This window comes from Lathyrus oleraceus, chromosome 3, assembly GCF_024323335.1.
Source record: "Lathyrus oleraceus cultivar Zhongwan6 chromosome 3, CAAS_Psat_ZW6_1.0, whole genome shotgun sequence".
Taxonomy (NCBI): Eukaryota; Viridiplantae; Streptophyta; class Magnoliopsida; order Fabales; family Fabaceae; genus Lathyrus; species Lathyrus oleraceus.
Genome location: NC_066581.1, coordinates 450,889,680 through 450,896,544, shown reverse-complemented (window position 1 = coordinate 450,896,544; position 6,865 = coordinate 450,889,680). Strand labels below are relative to the sequence as shown.

The window sequence follows — 6,865 nt, the reverse complement described above, 5'->3', positions numbered from 1 at the left end:
CACTAAGTCTCTAGCTAACCCCTTCGTTAAGTGGTCAGCTAAGTTTTGTTGCGACCGAACAAACTCAATAGATATCACCCCATTCATGATTAATTACCTAATCATACTATGTCTAACACCCAAATGTCTAGACTTTCCATTGTATATTTGACTATAAGCTTTAGCCAATGTGGCAGTACTATCACAACGGATAGAAATTAGTGATATCGGTTTAGGCCATATCGGAATCTCATATACCAAATTCCTTAGCCATTCCGCTTCTTTACCAGCAGCAGCTAATGCTACAAACTCAAATTCCATTGTGGAACCAGTTATACATGTTTGCTTCTTGGAAGCCCATGAGATGACACCTCCCCCAAGCAAGAACACCCACCCACTTGTAGAGGATGAATCTTCAACATTATTTATCCAACTAGCATCAGAATAACCCTCTAACACCGAAGGAAATCCCATATATGACAATCCATAATTCATTGTACCCTTAAAGTACTTGAATACCCTAGTTATCGCATGTCAATGATGTCTACTAGGATTACTAGTAAATCTGCTCAACTTTCCAACCGCATAAGCAATATCCGGTCTAGTGCTAATCATAGCATACATCAAAGAGCCTATAGCTTTTGAATATTCGAGTTGATCCACAGGTTTACCTGTATTTGGCATAAGCTTTTCTCCCGGATCCATGGGAGTACTTACTGGAGAACAACTTTCATAATTGAACTTCTTGAGTATTTTCTCAATGTAATGAGATTGCGTAATTACAATCCCCTTATTCTCCCGTTTAATCTTAATACCAAGAATAACGTCCGCTTCTCCCATATCCTTCATGGAGAACTTTGATGACAAGAAATCTTTGTTTTATCAACTTGATTTTGGTCGGTGCCAAAGATCAACATGTCATCAACATATAAGCAAATGAAAACTCCTTTACCGGAAGTATCAAATTTGCTATATACACATTTGTCAGCTTGGTTTAGAATGAAACCATTAGACAAAACAACCTCATCAAACTTTTGATGCCACTGCTTCGGAGCTTGTTTCAGCCCATACAACGACTTAACTAGCTTACACACTTTATGCTCATTACCAGGCATTACAAATCCTTCAGGTTGCTTCATATACACTTCTTCCTCCAAATCACCATTCAGAAATGCTGTTTTGACATCCATTTGATGAATCACTAGATTATGAATAGCCGCCAAGGCAATCAACAATCTAATAGTAGTGATACGGGCAACAGGAGCATAGGTATCGAAATAATCAATCCCTTCCTTTTGTCTGAAGCCTTGGATAACTAATCTAGCTTTAAACTTGTCAATTTTACCATCGACTTTCATCTTCTTTTTGAAGATCCATTTGCAACCCAATGGTTTGCAACCTGGTGGTAAATCAGATAATACCCAAGTATTATTTTCCATGATAAAACCAATCTCTTCGTCAATTGCTTCTTTCCAAAAAGCAGAATCTCGAGATTTCACAGCTTCATCATACGTTCTTGGATCCTCCTCTATACTATAGCAATAATAGTATTAAGTGTCAATCTGATCCTTTGATCCCTCAACTAAATATAGTTGAAAATCAGATCCATAAGATCTAGATTTTCTAGCTCTTTTGCTCCTACGGGGTTCAAGTGTCTCACTTGGCACATCATTTGAATGATCATCCCTTAGAGATTCATCTGAATTAGGTATAGAGTCCTTTGGTCTAGGTATAGAAGAGAAACAATTCTCATCAAATATGGCATCTCTCGATTCTATAATCGTGTTAATAGAAATCGAGTCATTAGGTTCTATAACATAAAACCTATAGGCCTTGGAGTGCTCAGCATATCCAACAAAGATGCAAGCTACACCCTTTTCACCCAAAGTTTTCCTTTTTGGGTCCGGGAGTCTAACCACGGCCCTACAACCCCAAACACGTAGAAATGTTAAGTTGGGTCGTTTCTTATACCAAAGTTCATATGGGGTAGTCTTGTTCCTTTTATTAGGAACCTTATTTAACAAATAGCAAGCCGTTAACATAGCTTCTCCCCAAAACTCTTCACTCAAACCAGAGTAAGATAACATGGCATTCACCATTTCCTTAAGCACTCTATTTTTCCTTTCAGCCACACCATTTTGTTGAGGTGTATAAGGTGCCGTAGTCTCATGAATGATTCCTACGGATTGGAAAAATACAGGATCATAATATTCACCACCTCTATCTGTACGTAATGTTTTAATCAACACATTCTGTTGCACTTCAACTTCAGTTTTATAAAATTTGAATTTATCTAAGGATTCGTCCTTAGCGTGCAGCAAATAAACATAGCAGAATCTAGATGCATCATCTATGAAAGTGACAAAATATTTTTTTATGTCCTAATGATGGAGTAGCATGCAAATCACATAAATCACTATGTATCAACTCAAGAATGACAGATTTCCTTGTTATACTTTTAAAAGGTTGCCTAGTGATCTTCGTTAACATGTAAGTTTTACAATTTTCTACATTTTTATCAAAAACAGGAATTAAATCATCTTTAGACATTTCATGCATTCTTTTATAATGTACGTGTCCTAGACGAGCATGCCATAACGATGAATTGATAACATTTGAAGAGGACATAAATACAGAACCAGAATCATTAGGAACTCCATTCAAATTCATCATAAACATACCATTATTATAATATCCAAATCCTACAAACACACCAGACTTCGATAAAACATATTTATCGGATTCACACACTTGCTTGTATCCAAGCTTATTTAATACAGGACCAGAAATTAAATTCTTATGTAGTTTAGGAACATACAAAACATTAAACAAAGTAATAGTCTTTCCAGAACTGAATTCTAGCACCACGTTTCCTTTGCCTTCAACGGGAGCGAAGTGATCATCTCCCATGTAGAGGACAAAACCATCTTCCACTGGAACAAGAGTCTTGAACCAGAAAAGATCCTTGCAAACATGTGTTGTAGCGCCAGAATTAATCCACCACGCGATAGCATCATCCTGCACATAGAATGCTTCAGAATTTAGTGAAACCGAATGTTTAATCAAACTATTCAAATCACGAATTGATTTCTGACCTTGGTTTTCGGATTGGTCCTTAGACCCCTTTCCTGAACCACTTGCATTCGCGTTATCATGCTTTTTGCCGGAACGACAATCCTTCTTGAAGTGGCCAGTTTTGCCACACTTCCAGCATTCTAGTTTTGGTTTCTTGTTAGCACCGAAACTGCCCTTATTGTTCTTGAAAGCACGCTTCTTTCCTTTGTTTTTGTTGTTACCGTTCTTACCACCCTCTTCGACCATATTAACCGAGGGTCCAGCAATTTCTTTGCCTTTTCCTTTGTCATCCTCCTGCGCTCTTAGAGATTCTTCTATGCGCAAGTGACTTCCAAGTTGGATCAAAGACAATTCGTCTTTTCCATGCTTCAGATTGTGTTTGAAATCCTTCCACGAAGGAGGCAACTTGTCTATGATGCTTGAGACAGATATTGTTTCATCCATCTTCAATCCGTGTTGTGTGAACTGTCCAAGGATTCGGAGGAGTTCATTGAATTGTTCCATGACAGACCTCGATTCAACCATTTTGTAATTGTTGAAATCGGTTACCAAGAACTTTTTACTGGATGAGTCCTCTGCCATGTACTTGGATTCGAGACAATCCCACAATTCCTTTGCAGATTCTATGTTTTGATAAATATCAAATAAGGGATCAGACATACCGTTAAGAATGTGCCCTCTGCATATGTAGTCGTCGTTCTCCCATTTTGATCTACGTCTCAGATTTTCAACCGTGTCTTCCTCCAGAAGTTCTAGAATCGGTGTAGACAGAACGTGCACCACCTTCAACGTTGTCAACATGAAATGCATCTTCTTTTGCCAACGCCTGAAGTCTTGTCCTTGAAACTTGTCCAATTTTCCGAAGTTTGTAGTTGATAACATGAAATTATATCACATTTTAGGACTTAATTCAATTAGATTTTATTATCATTTACTTTAATTTATCTCATTTTATCAGATATTATGCGGTATTTCCTTTCTATTTATGTCAGGCATCCATTTTGAAGCAAAAGTGAAAAAAGGGAAGAAAATGAGGTGTAAAAAGGAATAAAAAGGAAACAAATAACAAAGACCAAGCCCAGCCCAAAGAAAGCGCACGTTATGCCTGTGACGGGCGTCACAAAGGTTGTGACGAGCGTCACACTAAGCACACTCTTGTGACGAGCGTCACACATGGTGTGACGGACGTCACACCATCCCCCTATATTTTTGGCGCTAGGAACTCAACTGACCACGTTGAAAGCTATTTCCACGCACGCTTAACCCTCGGAACGAAAAGACCGCGCATACGGAAACCCTTGGAAAGCAGTTACACCAGCAGCTGTATAAATAGCAGCTAATTGGGAAGTTCCTCGGCTCCGGTTTTTCCACGCTCATATTGCCGAAGCTCTGCCAATTTTCTTTTCACGCTTTTGCTTAATTTTCTTTTCCAGCAACTTAAGATTGTTTATTTTATTTATTTCTTTTGCAAGTTCTACATTCTTTTTCCCTTGCAATTTACCTTTCCCTTTTTAGCATTTAGATATTTTTCGCATAATAGTTTCTACACCGGAAACTATTGTGCAACTTTTTATCGGATCTAACCTTACGTTAGATTCTAGTTTTATTTCCTTGGTTTAATTTATTGTTTAATTGAAGAATCGAAGAACAAATCCTACCGGCTTGTGGTGGAGTGTTCAAGACTATTGTATTACGCATTCAGGTTCTTTAATCATTATTTAATATTTTGTTTTATTATTTATCTATATTATCTGCCTGGAATGAGTCTGTTTATGCATGATATGTATTCTTGTTTATTTAGCATGTCTGGCTAATTCGCCTAGGTATCGGTATGTAAAGTAAGCAGAATAAGGGATCAAGACTGAGTCGGTCTATCTAAACTTAAAATTAAAATCAATCTTTTTACGGTCTCAACTTACAGGTTTAATAACAAGATTTTTTACAAAAGTAAAGGACATAAAGAAGTTAAAATCAATAGAGCGAGAGTTTGAGGTTTTAACTGGACAGTGTAAGTTAGGCATTAATTCTAGATCAGGGCGAGAGCAAGTTTTAGAGTTAATTAAATTCTGACCTTTTTCAAAAAGTATTTTTAAAGATTGAATGTGAGGACGAGAGTTAAGCATTTGGATTTAATTATATAACTTAAGTCAACAGAGCGAGAGTTTGAGATAAGGGTGTTTAAAACGGTCAGTATTTTCTTAAAAAGAGTTTCTGCAACTTTATTGTTTTCAAAATATGATTTTTGACTTAATTATAAGTGACAGCTACATTAATATAAAATCATGGTTTATTCAACAGAGCGAGAGTTTGAGATAAAACCTTTAACCAATAAAGTTAACCGAAACGATTTATTTTAAAACCAAGAAACCGACAAAGACTTGATTCCCTAGTTGTGACGAACTACATACCGATATCCGTTTTATTAATATTTAATCTAGATCTTAGTTTAGCTCTTAGTTTTTCCCCAAACAATCAAACATTTTCACCTTAGATTTACGTAGTAACCTTAGATAACGGTATATCGATTCATAAGTCCCTGTGGGATCGATATCTTTTAAAACTACGCGATAGAACTGTGCACTTGCAGTTTGTATCCCATTCTCGACTCACACAGTCGAGCGATCAAGTTTTTGGCGCCGTTGCCGGGGACTTTTATTCAATCGATATCGTAACTCTTCCGTTACGCTGTAGAGACTAAGGTTTCTTTTTCTTCTATTCTTTCTTTCGTTGATTTGTATGCCACGCACTCGCTCACAAGGCGAACCGCTCTATTTACGAATCAACGATATCGAACTATATCTCCGAGTCTTACGACGAATTCGGGAATATCGTGCTGCGAACAATCTCCCTCCTATAGACTTTCCTGATCTCAAAGATCTTCCTTCTTTAACCGAGATGGCAGAACCAGCTCGTGCTCTTAGAGATTACGCCGCTCCATCGCAAGATGATTCGCATTCAAGTATTGCTCCGCCCGCAATCGAAGCAAACAACTTCGAACTAAAACCTTCGCTGTTGCAGGCTGTGCAACAGAACCAATTCTCTGGAAATCTTACCGAAGATCCAAACCTTCATTTATCCGTATTTGTTCAATACGCTGATACTGTTAAAGCTAATGGTGTCACTTCAGAGGCAATTCGACTTCGTCTTTTTCCTTTCTCATTAAGAGATAGCGCTAGAAGATGGCTTCAATCTCTTCCTTCCAACTCAGTCACCACATGGAACGAGTTGAAGAAAGTTTTTCTTGCCCGATATTTTCCGCCAAGCAAAACAGCTATGTTAAGAGCCCAGATAAACGGATTTAAACAGAAAGACAACGAGTCTCTTTTCGAAGCATGGGAAAGATACAAAGACATGATGAGACTTTGCCCACACCATGGTTTGGAAGACTGGTTAGTAATTCACACATTTTATAATGGTCTCTTATACAACACAAGGTTAACAATAGACGCCGCTGCAGGTGGTGCACTAATGAACAAACCTTATGCTGATGCTTACCAGCTTATCGAGAGCATGGCCCAAAACCACTATCAGTGGGGAACCGAACGAACAACGGTGGAAAAACCTCAACCGAAAACTGGCATGTACGAGATAAGTAACCTTGATCACGTTAATGCAAAAGTGGATGCTTTGGTCCAGAAAATTGAAAGTTTAAACGTATCACCTCCAGCCGCCGTGGTTGCTATAACTCAGAATTGCGAGGTCTGTGGAATCCAAGGCCACACTCCTGCGGAATGTCAACTCTTGACTGGAATCCAAGCAGAGCAAGTAAACTATGCTCAAGGAAGCCCCTATTCGAATACCTATAACCCAA

General features: G+C 38.1%; 1 pseudogene; it reads right to left on the bottom strand.

The window, feature by feature from the left end:
- Positions 1 to 6,334: 6,334 nt before the first annotated feature.
- LOC127133861 (uncharacterized) lies at positions 6,335 to 6,434 on the bottom strand (annotated as a pseudogene).
- Positions 6,435 to 6,865: the final 431 nt, after the last annotated feature.